A 16810-nucleotide genomic window follows, 5' to 3' on the forward strand; every position below is an offset into this window, starting at 1 on the left:
GAAGAATGCCATGATAAATTTCGAATACTATCTATTTAGTATTTTTCAATTTTTCAACCACATGATCTTGCACATCAACATTGCCCTTACAAACATTATACTTTCAGACGATGTCCAATTTTCCGTGATCTTTCCCATGCTTGAGCCCCCTCCCCCCCACATTATCTTCTCATTGTCAAATATTTGTTCGACATCCAATATAGAATGAGGAAATATTTTCCTCAAAGTAGTAGTGGAATTGCCTCGTCATTTGCCTGAAACAGAATCAAGCTATTTGTAAACTTGGTATGATAAACCTCTGCTAATAAAACAGTCACACTCTTCTAAACTACATCTAGTCTTGACTGTTCCTATGCCATCCTTGTCATCTCCCCAGGGTTGCATGGGAATCTGTTACTAGGTCTCATCTGTGCTCAGTGACCTACATGGACTCTTGCCTAAGCAGTGACCTTTTGTGTTCAAATCTCTCCATGGTCTCTTGCCTCAGTACATCTGTCATTCTCCCCAACTATCTGCGTTCGTTTCATTGTAACTCCAATCATCCTTCAATTGTTCCACCATCGGTACATTGATTTCCGCTTCCAAAGTCAATAACTGAGGAATCCTGTGAGGATGAAATTGATTAAATCTCTGAAATTCCATTCAGTTTGATGAATCAATACTTGGCCAATGTCAAGTACACGCAGTAGACCCGATCATCAACTGGTTCACAGTTTGTTGTTTAGATATAATGATCATGGATCCAACTGAGAGAACGAAGAAATGCAGCAAACAAAAAAAAAATGCAATTGACAGATCTTCTGAGCATTTTGTTGAGACAAGGAAATGGACGCAGGTAATAACATTCAAGCAGCAAGGTTGATGCCTGAAGCTTCTCCCCTTCCACACTGCCGACTACATGTAAGTTGAACTGGGCAATTTACCAGGTCCTTACCCGATAATCGCGTGTTGTGAAATGTCGCAACCTGGCAGGACGAGTTAAATTCAATTGGGCTCCTACACTTGGAGGGGTCAAGTGTCAGAGCCTGGCTGAGTTAACTCACCAATCGCCTTCTGGCGGCGTGAAAGCACAACCTATTCCCGCATTGTCACTGCTGGGTGGGGGGTGGGGGGGGGGGGGGGGACTCCCCTTGAAATGCAGGGTTGCTGATTAACCAGGTAAATCATGGTGTAGTGAGAAAGGTTCCTGAGCGCAGCATGCCTGGTGAGTTACCCACTTCCTAAGAGGGTTGATAGTGTGAAAGGAGATTTAGTATTGCACAAGACACATTTGCAACTTTAATTCATCACTTACAAGAAACCAGGAATACACAAATAGCTAGGTGCATCTTTCCTGACAACACAATGAGCAGTCGGCACCATAGGAGAGGAAGAACCATCGACACATTCAAATGGCCCACTATGGAAAGTGGTAGAACTTAGTCTGCCTGTCTTATTTAGGGGTGGGGTAAATTGCAAGCAATTCCATCTGCAATTCCATCTTTGTCACAGAACACATTGCAACCAATGGGGAGAAGAAAATAAACAAAAGAAAAAAAATTGCTTACGCCAGCACTTAAACTGCAAAGCAGCGTCGTTTATTGATGTTGCAGCCCAGAGATGTTCAAAGTTGGCTAACAACCACAAAACATTTGTAAAGCACCTTTAATGTACAAAAATATCTCAAGTTACTTCACATTGGAATTACTGAGAAACTCTGAGACCAAGCCACGAGGAAGATTCAAGTTCTAAACTGCAGGTTGAAGGGCGAGGCATTTGTTCAGGTTTAGGGCAGAGAGAGCAAGCTTATGGTCTGGCTGCTGAAGGATGAGTATTAATGACACAGGAATTAAAATCAGGGCTAGTCAGAAAGCCATAATTGGAGAAGTGCAAGCACTCAGAGGAACAACATGCTTGCTATAGGAGTTTCTCCCCCAACTTATCTCCCCACCTCCACTATATATCACCTCTAGCTCCTTCCCCTAGTCTTCTTCCCCTTTATATATGTGATTTCCCCCCCCCCCCACCACCATTTTATCTTAGTCTCAATAAAGGGTTCAAAATGGAAACACTAACTATTTTTACCCACGAATGCTGTCTGGCCTGCTGAGTTTCTCCAGCAGTTCTTTATCTGCTTGGGGGTACAGAGGGCTGGATAAGATTACAAAGATGAGCAAAACACAAAAGTTTGCCAACACTGTGATCGTAGTAAAAAACAAGATTGCAAAGATATCAGAGAGGAGTTTGAAGTCAAATATTGCATGTTCAAGAGAAAAGGAAGCAAAATTTTGAATGTAGGGTTGGTAGTGGGAGGGAAGCTTGGGGGCAATGCTCACTGAAAACCACAACCATATTTTTATTTTAAATATACAAACTTCCTTAGGTTAAAGTGGAAGTGAAATATGCCAGGCTTTTCATTTTTGTCTGTTCACACAGCTATAAACCTAGGGCTTCCATTCGAAAGCCTCAGTCCTTCTGTATTCCAGAAGATCATCAGTTGCTCTGCATTCGGTTGGCCAAATAGAGCCAGCACTGGCAGCATGTCAACATAAACAAGCTTTGCTTTGCACACACTGATTAAAAAGACCAGGCGCTTTCAACACTAATGAGATTATTAGCATAAACAGCTTCACAACCAGCAGGAAGCCAGCAAACGCCTTGTCTAAACAAAGTGGGAGTGACAATTGAAGCCGCTAGTAAGTACAGTGAGAAAACCAGGCTCGTTGAAGCCCAATTTCATCCACAGACAAGTTTTTCGCTCTTTAAAACTAGAGAGTGCGCAAAAAGAGAGATCGAAGTTTACTGCTCTTGCTCGGACTGGCATTTCAAAATCACTACTTTTAATCTGGGAAAAGTGACATTGTTCAACTGATCTGACAATACTTTGATGCTGAGGCTTGGTGCTGCACAGGGCTCACCCATCAGTCAATGCTGATATGTAATTAGGCCTTATAATATATACAAACAGTAGGTGACTACAAGGGGGCCTAGTGTCAGCAGATTGATTAATGCTGTTCAACACAAAGGCTTCCATTCACACCGCACCTTTTCCCAGTTCAACAATTAAAAACACGGTTCTTTTACAGAGAGGTTGAAAGAATGCCAAGTGGGTTTTCCACTGAAGTTAACAAAATAATCATTCCCTACGCAGGAAAGGGAAGAGCAAAAAATGTGAAGAGCCAAGCACAGGGAATCAACCTGTCCAGAAACTGAACCCACTGAGGAGTCAGAGTGGGTCGTGGAAGGTGACAAGGCGATGGATGTTAAGTCCAACGGACTGCAAGCTTGGGTATTTATGTGGTTAAAAGAAGCCTGACAAATTGAGATAGTCATTTTAAAATAGGAGAAAATATCAAAGAAAACAGTGGAAAAGATAAAGGAGCAGAAGTATGTGATTCGGCCAAATGAGTCTGCTCCACTATTCCATTATGAGCTGATCCATTCTCCCACTCAGCCCCACTCCCCTGCCTTCTCCCCATAACCCTTGATACCACATCTATTCCGATACATATCACTCATTACCTTAAGTACACCCAATGACCTCCACATGCACTGTGGTAGCAAATCCCAGAGATTCACCACTCTCTGGTTAAAGAAATTCCTCAGTATCTCGGTCTTAAACTTCAATCCTGAAGTTGTACCCTCTTGTCCTAGACTCTCCCACTAAGGGAAACAACTTTGTCACATCTACTCTGTCCAGCCCTTCCAACATTTCTCATTTTTCAGAACTCCGAGGTGCACAGTATACGAGTTCAGATTTATTGCCAGAGTGGGTGAGGCAGAATTACTTCTTATTGGCAGTGCAAAAAAACCTGTACTCAATGTGCATGTGCAAACAAATAAACAAACTGACTGTGCAATACAGAGGAAGAAAAAAAATCAATAAAGTGCAGAAGTAAGAATCTTTAAATGAGTCCCTGATTGAGTTTGTTGTAAAGTAGTCTGATGGTGGACAGGTAGCAGCTGTTCCTGAACGTGGTGGTGGGAGTCTTGTGCCACCTATGCCTCTTTTCTGATGGTAATTGGGAGAACAGAGCGAGGGCTGGGTGGTATGGATGATTGATGTTGCTCTCCAAAAGTAGCGTTCCCTGTAGATGCTCTCGATGGTGGGGAGAGTTTTGCTCGTGATGTCCTGAGTTGCTTCCACTACCATTTGGAGGGGTTTATGCTCATGGGTATTGGCGTCCCCATACCAGAACGAGAGTTGTCAAACGTTCCTCGTGCGCTTATCCCTTCATTCCAAGAATCATTCGTGTGAATCTTCTTTGAACCCTCTCCAATGCCAGTGCATCCTTTTTTAAACAAGGAGCCCAAAACTGTACCCTGTACTCCAAGTGAGGCCTCAACAGTGCCTTACAACATCACATCCCTGCTCTTACATCCTATTCCTCTGGAGATGAATGCCAACAATGCTTTAATCTTTTTCACCACCAACTCAACCTGGATTAGGGTATTCTGCACAAGGACTCCCAAGTCCCTTTGCACCTCTGAATTTTGAATTTTTTCCCCATCCAAATAAGTCTGCCCTTTTATTCTTTCAACCAAAGTGGATGACCTTCCAACATTGTCTTTCATTCTCCTAATCTAACTCGGTCTCTCTGCAGCCTTTCCATTTCCTCATCACTCCCTGCCCTTTCACCTATCTCGGTATTATCTGCAAATAACATTGAACGCATTCGGCCATGGTCATCTGAGTTACCTGCCTTTTGTTTTAAATTATGTGGGACTCAATTCAAGTTTACTTCAGATAATGAAGAAATAATTGAAGGACATTTTATGAAGGTATTTGGTTGTTCAAATTGATCAGATGAATCTTGCTAACATTCTCGTTTTTTTCATTGGTGTTGCACAGATTTCTTTGGTGTGTGTATATATATATATTTTTTTAAATACACGCATACCTTATTAAGTTCTAAACAAATGGGACTCAAGTGCGAAAAAAGAGAAGTCAATCTGGCTTCTTTGCTCTATGAGCTACAGCGTATATTCTTTTAAATTATGTATGACATTGTGTGAGAAGGGCAAGGACAGGGTGGTGAGAGAGAATTTATCTTCCTTTTTTTAAAAAGAAATTGTGTCCCCAGGTTCCACTACTGCCCATATTGGTCACAACACACACACACACACACACACACACACACACACACACACACACACACACACACACACACACACACACACACACACACACACACACACACACACACACACACACACACACACCATTCCTTCAAGAGTTAAAACTAAAGTGCCCCAGTGTAGAAGATGTAACATTAAAATTAAGGCAGAAAATTATGGAAACACGTGGCAGGATAAGATGCCTCTGTGGAGAAGTGAAAAACAAATGGAAAGTTTCAGCCAATGACCCATCTTTGATTGGAAAAGTTAATAAAGATTTATTAAGTTTTAAGGAAGTTTGGAGGCCAGGGCGGGGGGAGGGGGAAGAAGGGTGAGGCAAAGTAAAGAACAAAACCTAAGGAAACATCTTTTGATGGATTAAATAGCGAAAGGCTTGAAGTCCACAGGAAAAGGGGAAAGAGAAGAAAAGGTAAATAAATAATCATTGCGTTCAGAGGGAATTCAACCTCAAATAGAAAAATCTTTTCCAATAGGCGCTATTTCAACAAAGCTTGTGAGCTGAAAGAGTTGAATCTAGTATTGAATCCAGGTGCTGTCAAAATCCTAATCAAAAGATGACATGCTGCTTCTCAAGCTTTGGCAGGAGACAAAATAGAAAAAAGATCACAACAGCAGTCAACCAAAGAATTAACATGGCCAGTCGCCATAAGCTCAGGGCCAGAACAGAACAGAAGAGAATCAGATTTATTGTCATGAATTTGTTGCCTTGCAGCAGTAACATTACAACTGCAAAACTGCAAAACAGATTACCATTCTGCATATGCTACAAGATTTAAGAAAGTAAACAATTAGTGCAAAAAGAGAAAAAGTGAGGTAGTGAGAAGTTGCAGAAAATGGTGTGGAAATGGTGCAGAAAATGGTATCCCCAATGCAGAAGTGATCAAGTCATGAGCAGTGATCTCTCTCAGGACTGAAACACTGCAGACACTGAGATTGAAGTAAAAACATAAATCTGCAGAAACTCAGCAGGTGAAACAGTGCACTTTATACAGCAAAGATAAAATTTCAGGCTTGAGCCATCAAGGTACGAGCCTACATTTTGTTGGGTATGTATCTTTATCTTTGCTACATAAAGGACGGTGTTTGACCTGCTGAGTTTCTCCAGCACTGTGTTTTTACAGTATCTTTCACTTTGTTCATTTGAAAGAAGAATTTCATAAGAACCAAAAAAGGATTGACACACAAGATTGCAGTCACAGCCACGTCAGTTCCAACAGTGGCTACTTTTATTTAGAGCCAAAGGGATTGCTCCATAAATTCCTGCAATGACTCAACAACCGAATGGCCTCTCTCAGCCAAAACAATTCTTTGATAAGATTAGCCAAGTAGTGTACAGATTTGATTTCCATGATGAAAAAAATTGCTGGAGAGATCTTAAAGAAGGATGAAAATAATTGATAAAGGGGGTAGAATGGTTAAAAGAGATAAAACAGATGATAGATCACTTGCAGATCAATTTCCTGGGGCCAGTACAAGGTGGGAAGATAGCCTCCAATCACACATGAGGATCTTCAGTCAGTGGTCTAAACAGATTGTGCCAGGTTCGGGTTCAGAAGAGTTGCTGACAAGAGAAAATGTGGCAAAATATGGTTGCACCATAGTCCAACAAAGTCCCAAGTCATGTCAATAAATGTACTGTTCAGTCCACACGCATCCTAGCCCAATGTTGCAGACATAGCTGATCCTGAGCTGGCCAAAATATGGCTTAATGGAGAAGAATATCAATATTTATTTATAATTTCACTACTAATTTCCTACAAAAAAAAAACATCCGGAAAGCACACGAGTCCAAGTTGGATGAGAATTTAGAAACCTTAATAAAGGGGAGGCTACATGATGGGAGAATGCTTGGCCAAGGTGGTGGACAAGGATGCAAAAGCAATGGAAAAAGAGCTCAGCTTTTCGCTGAGAACAACATCCTCTGAGGTGGGTGTGGGGTAAGGAGATGAATTAAAAAATTTAAAAATAAACATGTGGCAGGGTAACAGGCCTTTTCAACCCACGAGCCCATGGCGCCCAATAATACCCAATTAACCTACAAATCCCCCCCCCCCCCCTCCCCAGTACATTTAGGGTTGGGAGTACACCAGAGCACTTGAGGAAACCCATACAGACACAGGCAGAATATAAATACTCCTTGCAAACAGCACTAGATTTGAACCCAGGTTGATGGTGCTGCAAGAGCATTGCCCTAACCACTACACCAATTCAGGACTTCACACGAGGAACATCAGCTGAACATTTAGCTGGGTCACTTGGCAACCTTTCAACAGCAAGCATTGTGGACCATATCTCCTACTTCTATATTCAGAGGAAACAGGGGGCTGGCAATGGCTTTGTTGTGTTCTCCTCAGTGCTCATCTTACATCTGAAACACTCAGCAAGGAGCATATCTGTGGGAAGAAAGGGTTCTCACCCTCTGATCTGGGTACTTAACATGGTTCCCACCGGACATTGCTGCAGAAGATATCAAATGTGGCAGAAGATGGTGCATTTAGTATTTAATCCTTTGAATGCTGCAATCTGCATCATCTTCCAGGTGTGAACTACAGCATTCGAATGGAACACATCTGTATTGAATTTTATCATTGTGCCCGGACACCAATAGACAGATGCTCCCTTCCGCATTGTTCTCACCCTCTTTTGTCCTTTAAATGCTCTTCTTTCCACTTTCTTACCTCTTTTTACTTTTCTCTGCACCACCCACACCCCACCCTTTACCCAACTAAAACCTCACATTTTTCCAGGTGAGACAAAAGATTGCCAGCAAAAAAATATTGACTCAAGATCATTTGCCATAAATGCAGCCTTTCTGACTAGGTGTTTTCCAGGGGTAAAAATCTACAGGGGGCAATGATCCTAACTGGAATAATTTTCTTTTGCCACTGAACACAACTCCATGGAAATTAGATTGTATAGTGCCACATTCTGTTTTTGATTGAATATCAGCTTTCTTTGAACTATCAGACTGTGGATTTTGTTCCATTTTGCCTGATATACCAGCGTACAGGAAATCCTAGATATGTTCAGTGACAGACAATAGAGTCCAGATGCTCTCCATAATATCCGTTTGTGCTATCAGCAGGCCATTTATACAGAAGCAGGCTTTCACCCATATCTGCTTCAGTGTAACAAAGGACATCTTCCGATGCGCGTCAGGATAAAACTTCACTCTTGTGAAAAACAAGTTTTTTTTTTCTCAAGTCCCATGAGGCCTTATCGACAACTTTTGACATTCGTGCGTCTTTCAGATGTTGCAAAATCTGAATTTGTATCTTTGATTTCAAATGTATTTATACTTTTCATCATTTTATTTTTCTACACACCGTTGCCTTAATTACTGATCTTAATATTTCTTAAAAATGCAAATATTCCATGTCACTAGATTGCAAATTCTTAAAGATGCTCAAATGTGTCAACTTTACCCAGCAGATGGGGAACCAAAATCTTGTCGGTGTGTTATTAGTCAGAGTTTAATTTGGGTATCCTGGATGTACATCATGAAGACAGACAGGCACACGCGTACGCAAAGATGGATACACACCCACTTATGCACATAGACCCACACACCGACGCAACACACATACAGACCCACGCACACACATAGCCACAGACCCCACACCATGCTTCACTTACAGTTTTGTCACTCCTTGATTTAATCCCCTTTAATTATTTTATAACCAAACTATGTTCATTCATTAAAGATTTTAATCTTGCTTAAGCAATGACAACATTTGGACTTCAATCTAGCTCAGAGGCGCAACATTTGGGACAAACACAGGAACCCAGCTGATTAAGGGGAAGCAAGAGAGAAGGCGTGGGAAAATGTTTCTTTGCAGTTGTGGAAAAATAGTGCTCTTGGTAAAAATTTAGCAGTGAGTGCACACTGTGTTAGGACCCACTGGTGCATTTCTCAAGGACCTCTCTGCAATGCTGATAGGTGCAATTTTTATAAATAGTTAATTCACAAAATCTATTTTGCTTAGATGGGGGGGGGGGGGGGGCGATTGACTGTAGCAGGCACCTTCTTCTCAACAGAATATAATAATGAAAATATTTTTATCCTGATATATTTCAGTGGATTATTGCATGTAGAATCATGAAATTATCTACTATCATTTCTAAACATGGTACATTGTAATCCATCTTACTGGAGCATCTTAATATGTTGAATTAATTAAAATAAAATTTACCATATATTTATTGTAATTAATTTTAATTTATTTATTTGTCATTCCAGTTCTTGATAAAATATAATGTTATGCCATTGCAGATCAGGACATATCGAACTTTAGATACAGTAATATATTCAATCTCAGGACCTAGCCGTTACATAAAGCATGAACATAAATTTAAATAAAGACTGCCCTTTACAGCACCAGTGATTGGGACCAGGGTTCGAATCTCTTGCTGTCTGTAAGGAGCTTGTACGTTCTCCCCGTGTCTACATGGGTTTTTCCTGGGGGCTCCAGTTTCCTTCCACCGTTAGGAATGTACCGAGGGTTGTACGTTAATTGGGCGGCACGGGCTTGTGGGCCAAAATGGCCTTTTACCATGCTGTATGTCCAAATACAGACTTGAACATGTTCCAGAGGTATCACAACTCCAGGTTTAGATGATGTTAAGAATTTTTCATTTGTCACTTAAGATATTAAATTAACTATCACACACTGGCCTTCCTATTGCACCACATAAACTACACCAGCTTTTCTAACCCTAACCCTAACCCAAACCCTAACCCAAACCCAAACCCAAACCCTAACCCTAACCCTTAGAATTCTGCTGAAAGTTTTTTGGGGCCCCCCTTCCCTGTGAAGCTGTAGTTTTGGTTCCATTCAAGCCAAATAAATTGTATTTTGAAAACACTGCACAACATGGTCACCTCATTTTGCGCAAGGGCTCAATGATGAATTTCTGCCTCACTGAGTGAACTAAACTGTTGCGATAATTATGTGCTTATAAACTGCCTCAATTCATTTTCTGCTCTAAGATAACGTTTTGCTGCATCCACCAATACATTGAATTTAAAATTCCTGTCCTGCATGCATGTCCCTTGACAGCCTCTCCCCACCTTCTCCAAGCTCCAAGAAATGATTTTCTCCAGTTCTGGCTAATTGTCCAACTCTTGACTTTTGTCCTTCCAGAAAGTGGGAGAAACGGGAGAAGTTTTACAAATATTTTTTCTACGCGTCTCCCTCTGTTACAGATTAAAGGAACCTTCAAACTACATTATTTAACTTGTGTTATAGACAAACTGGTAGTGAGAAAATGTCACTAAAAGAGGTTAACAAAAATTTTATTGCTACCAGCCGTGAAATAGTTAAGACATATTACAAACTTACTGGAACCACCACCAGGGAAACACTCAGACTCTGTCTCGTCGCAATGAGCAGCTGATGAACTAAAGCAATTTAATTTTCATTGATCAGAAATGTAGATCACTGGGCTGTAATGATGGGAAATTCCATTAAAAAGCCACATACACTCCTTGCATGCAAGTATTTTGAATTCTTAATGCAGTTCTGAAATGTGTGAAAGTAGTTTCAGAGCGGTGGCCTCTTTAATGAAAAATCAACATTGTGGATAATAAAAAAAATGTAAACCAACGTGTGATAAATCATTGTTTTCGTCTACTCACCCCCACTACCCCACCTTCTGTCCAATCTCACCAACTTCCAAGTTTCTATTTATTTTATTCTATTCAAGCGATTACAGAAGCTCCATTCATCTGCAAAATATGTTATCATTTAACATTCTAAAATATTTACATAACAACTGACCAATCCAAGGTCTTCCTTTTCATGGTTGGGAGATGCACGAGATGTAGACAGTAGGCTGCAGCATGGCGTGTGCCTCAGCCAACCAGGAAGAACTGTATATTTGGCTTCCAGCCATCACTCCGTCATTGGCTAATGACCGAGAATCAGCTGTCACTTCATCCTTCATGATCCGTTCTCTTCTCAGCATGCAGCCACACAAAATTGTTCTCTTGCTTTCGTTCAACATTTTCCCATTTTTGGTGGGGCGGGAGAGGGGGTGGTGGAATTGGCACGATTTCTCCCCACAGTTGTGGCCGAAAATTGCTGAGAATTTCTGGTAAAAAAACAAAAATGCTGGATGAACTCAGCCAGTGCTGAGGTAAAGGAGGTAAAGATATATTTCCGGTGTTTCAGGCCCGAGCCCTTCCTCAAGGGCTTCCTTGAAGGGCTCACATCTCAAAGGTTGGTTTTATAATCTTGACCTCCTATGGGTACTGAGAGACCAGCTGAGTTCATCCAGCATTACTGTATGTTTTTGCTACAGTCACAGCATCTCCAGGCTTTTGTGTTTCACTGAGTATTTCCAGTACATTCTGCTTTATTTTGGATTTGAACTAACTGCAGAATTCTTTTAATTTCAAATTATTATACATATTTTCTTATTTTTGTGCCAAAAGCAGTATTTATGGGGAAATGCTTCTAAAAGTTTGTGGTACGTATTTATTGAAAGCATATCACAACTCTGCTCAACTAAAGATCTGGAATGAAACACAGAAGTCTGCAGACACTGTGATTGAAGTAAATGCTGGAGAAATACAGCAGGTCAAACAGTGTCCTTTATAGAGCAAAGATCAAGATACAGAACCAACATTTTGGGCTTGAGTCTTTCATCAAGGTATGAGCAAAATGTAGGAATGTGCCTGAATACAATGGTGGGGGTGGGGGGGGGGGGGGCGAGAGAAAGGAGGCAGGGGAGGACCACAGGCAGGAGTTAATGTGGTTAAGAGATGGAGGGAACACCAGCAAACAAGGGGATGGCTTTGTGTATGGAGAGCGAAGTGGGGTGGAGAACTAGTCCCACAGGCAAGAGGTAATGGATGGATAAGGGAGGGGTCCCACTAACAGGAGCAAGCAAGGGGAGGCTTTTAAATGGAGAGGGGTGGAGAGCTGGAGAAAAAGGGATGGGGAGAGAGAAGGAGAATGGGGAGTAGGCGAGCATAAACTGGAGAAGTTGCTGTTTATGCCGTCCAGTTGGCGAGGGCCTAGAATGAAAATTAGGTGCTGCTCCTCCAATTTAGTGGTGGTCTTGGTTTGACAGCACATGACACTATGGACTGTCATTTAAGTGTGGGAGTGAGGCACAAAATTGATATGGTTGGCCACTGGGAGATCTAAAGATCTATTTTGTTGCAGTGTCTCAACATTTCTTTCTCTGAATCCAAGCAAGTACAGCTATCACGATCGATGCAAAGACAGGAATATGCTAGGGTTCCGATGATATTGCATACCAGAAGAGCGGTCATTCAGAGCTGAAATTAAGAAGAGTTAGCCTTGAGAAGTGGTGTTTCAAATTAAAAGACACATATTATGCAGATAAACCTGACTGAAACATGTAATCGTGTGCATAAATTGAGAGCATTGGCTGGCTGGTAACCTCATAACCAAAGCAGTTCAAGACTGAACTCCAAGGGAAAGATTTACTTTCTCAACATTTCTGTATCATTCACAATGATGAAATAATGCCCCAGCTTTGGCATCAAGATGCTCAGATCAAGGAGAGCAAGATCAGAATACAGAATAAAAGCCCAAAGTGGTCATTTTGGACCAATGATCGGTTTAGAACAACAGAAAATGCTGTTATCTTACAGAGAATCAGAGTGGGTTGCAGGGGCCATGTTGGCACAGCACAGTTAGCGTAGCGGTTAGTGCAATGCTATTGCAGTGTCAGTGACCGGGCATTGTCTGTAAGGATTGTGTACATTATCCCTGTGTCTGCGTAGGTTTCCTCCGAATGCTCGATTTCCTCCTACCTTTCAAAATGTACAGGGGTGGCAAGTCAATTGGAGCATTTTGGCAGCACGGGCTTGGGGGGCTGGAAAGGCCTGTCACTGCGCTGTATGCCTTCTCCTGTTCCTATTTCTTATGTTCTTCTGTTCATGCTGCTCGAGATGCAAGATTCTTTTATTGTCAGGTAATAAAACAGATGTAATATTACATGAAATTGCCATCATCAGAGCTGACTTCACAACCATCAGGTTACAATAGAACTCTCAAATAAAATAGAAAATGCTGGACACATTCAGCAGATCCAACTCATCTGAGGAAGGAGAAACGTCCAAGGTCAAAGACCCTTCATCAGGTTCCCAATAAAAGAAAATCTCAGAACTCAACATCTTAGTCTCATGTTTACGGACTAAAGATTCACTCCAAATAATTCAGGCTTGTATGTTACTAGGTGAGTGCTGCTTTGACAAATCTACAACACTTGGGATGAGACGCGAGCCAAAAACCCTGTCTGTTCATTGGACCAAACATCAAGGTCAATCATACAACCACAATGAAGTAAGAAACAGATGTAACCATCCTAAAACACTGCACCCAATTAACTTCTTTATGTTAATTGTTACAAAGCAGAAACCCGATAGCCAGATGTGAGGCTCACTGCACAGAATCCAGCTATTAATAATGCCAGGTAATCTCTTACATTGCTGTTGTTGTGTTTATTATCTTTGCCCAGTGCAAATCATTCTCAACCCTGCAATGAATGGGTCAACCTGGATTTTCTGCCCATTCACCAAAGTGGACTTGTCATGCTTCCAAAACCTTCATCACTCCTACATCATCTCTTGTAAACTCTATTTCCTCAAAACACTCCCATCCGATCCTTCCGAAATTCACTTAGCAAATTTTTTTTTTAAAAAAAGAGGTTTACAGCACTTACAATACATGAAGTGTGACAGAAATGTCATCTACTATTTTCCCACGATGTAGGATTAAACTGAAGGAAGGAAAAAAATCCCGTCAAGTACTTTTGTGGATTTGCTGAAGAGAACGGTCATTTAAAACACTTGAACTTATGTACAAAATAATCAGATTTTGACATGTTCTTCTTCAGTGTTGGTAAGAACAGGCCCAAAACTTAACAGTGTCTGCATTTAGTGAAATAACTGCACGCTACTGAATGTGAAGTATCCAATACACACCTTAACAGATCTGCATAATTATCTTCATATTCCACTTTTATAATGTAATCAGAACGGCTCACAGCTCTACAAAGTGCTGCAGTAAAAAGCTGTGATCTTCCCTTGGTGGCTCTGTCAAAACAAGCCGCTGGGTGACCATTTGAAACCATTCCAGAGAATTATGCAAACACTGCAGAGATACGGGGAGGCCGATATTGAGAAAGTGACCCGAGCCCACCAGTGAAATGCACCAGCACCCACCACTTTAGCCGAATGTCCACGAATCCTGGGACAAACAAATCTTGAAAACAAATCATTTATGACGACTCGTTCCATCGAATTAATCAATGCAAGGAGTGAAAATTGTGAACTGACTGAATCTCATTTCTCATCTCGGGTCGATGCAAAATATGCCCCATCCCCCACCACCCTCTTTTCGGTCTACCTCAACACCCTCACCCTTCACATAAAAGCTAAACTGACTGCACGCTTCATTGAAAAAACCCTGCAAAAGTGATTAGAGAGAGGCATGATCTCATCAAGTTTGGAAGATAAAGTGAAGATGAATACTGTGTTTACTGCTGTGTTAAGTCACTAGACAGAAAGGGTGGTGAATGAGAGAGAAAAAAGCTAAAGCTACCCCTTTGTTTCTTAAGCTGCAGGTTCTCCCCGGCTTTGTTTTACCACAATGAGCTCCTGAAAACTAATTTTACACAACCTTTTGAAGGAAAAGGTTACTTAATCTTCTTGGTCATAGATGCAAAGCCGTGAGGGTGGAGGGCTCTGCCATCTCCACAATACACTTTGACCTTTGCACTTAAAAATTCAGGCAGGGTTGATTTTCAGTGGTGCATAATTCACTAACAAGAGCAACGAAAATTCTAGCTGTTACATGATATTAATGAGTTTGAAAATACTTCAACTGAAAACCAATTAAAGAGACGGACGGATTTTGTACTGTCTGACCTACTTAGGTTGCACTTGTCATGCGTCAGAACCAAAACTAACATTGCTCTTACTAAGAGATATTTTCTACACCCCATTGTCTGATAAATACCTCCAATTTCAACTGTGGCAAAAGCTTTCATTCTTACGGGTTTTGGGTTGAACGGAGAGCGTAGTTTTATAGTTATTCTGATTCCTAACCTTGGAATCATGCAAAATTCAAGCAGAAATTTTAGGAAATAAATGAGGTGTGAAGAGAAATAATGAAGGCGGAATAGTCAGGGACAACAAAAGCCATTCAGCTCCTTCAAGCCGAAGTTAACACCCCTGGTTGTCCTGAATCAGACACACCGGCTTGGATATTCATGGTAAATGCAATCGTTTTATTCACCCCTTTAGAACAGAAGTTTCAACATTTCTGGTGATTTGACAGCCCTACAAGGGCTGACCCGAGACTTCCTCAAGTCCACACCTCATTTGAAAATGGACACACAGGCTATTTGTATTCAGTGGGCGGCTGTTGGCGCCTGCAAAGGCACCGCACCAGCACACACCTCAGACCAGCTCAGCTGTGATTTCAAGACCCATTTCTGAAATTCGGCATGGCTGGTCTTGTGTGGAGCATGGATATAGGCCATTCAGACCAACATCCATGCCGACCAAATTATCTACCATCATCGTGTGAAAATCAGGAATCCCTTTCACAAGCTCATCTCCGTACTTAATGCCCTGATGAGCATGCCAAACGCTTTCTTCACCACCCTAAGTAGACCTGAGGGTTGCAGATGCAGGTAGGGCAAGTGGGGAGGGGCTGACTTTCAGGTGAAAAGTTAAATCATAAACTGTTGGGCAAGATCTAATGGTGGTATCTGAGAAAAAGAAGGGTCTTATTATGGTGGACTAATCACCGCAGTCCTCCTTGAACAGGAACCAAGTTGGACTAATTAGTCCGTCACCTCCAGGTTATTTAGTGCAAAGTGTAAGTATCTCACACAAAAGAACTTTAGCTGTGGAAACATCCTGGAAGCAGGAAAAATGCCAAATGAATGCAGAATGTTGCTTTGCAAGGCAGAGGGCCTGAGAACAAGATATCTTTATTGTCATGTAATAGTACAGAATAAGTAATATTACATGACATTCCCTTCGGCCTGATGCAGGCAGGTAAAGAGTCACCATTAGTGTTGTACGGCACCCCTTCGAGAAAGGTAAGTAAAAGAGATACCCTTCAGAGTCACTGAGTGGGTTGAATGTACACTTCCAGGAAATATAATTATTGTTCTCTTGCACAGAGGGATTGAAGCCATGATTTTATCTGGATGATTCCACCAGACTAAATGTATAAAAGACCAGGAACATTCCCCCTCCCCCCAAACTTCCACTGCCCATGGATCCTTGATATGAATGTCATGGGCAGAGTGAAAATGCTCACTCCAGACCTCAATAGAACTGAGCAAATAATTCACTTGCAGAGAAATCTCATGTATTCAGGATTCTTCCATAAATTTCTGGTTTGCACATCAAGGATAAGTTTTTCCACCAACTTTCCAGTCATCTTGACGCCAGGTTCTCATTTGTTTAGGTTTGATTTCCATTTAAGGGAGGTACTGAAATCTGATTTTCATCATCAGTGAAGACTCCTAAAATATCAGTCAACCTGGTCACGTGATAATTTCCAATCCCCCTAAAAATTAAGAAATTAATTGAAAAGTTGTTACTTGCTTTCCTTCCAAACATTGTTCTCTGACAGAAAGTTACGCAGACCGCTCTTCTCAAAGTGGTAAATAGTGACTTACAGAAAGCAGGAAC

At 41.4% G+C, this 16810-nt stretch overlaps 1 protein-coding gene across 2 annotated transcripts in view; it reads right to left on the reverse strand.

Annotated features, from left to right (window-relative positions):
* Positions 1 to 16810, reverse strand: part of zfhx3b (zinc finger homeobox 3b) — a 524157-nt gene that overhangs the window by 391154 nt on the left and 116193 nt on the right. The window lies entirely within an intron of this gene.

This window comes from Narcine bancroftii, chromosome 10 (assembly GCF_036971445.1).
Source record: "Narcine bancroftii isolate sNarBan1 chromosome 10, sNarBan1.hap1, whole genome shotgun sequence".
Lineage (NCBI taxonomy): Eukaryota > Metazoa > Chordata > Chondrichthyes > Torpediniformes > Narcinidae > Narcine > Narcine bancroftii.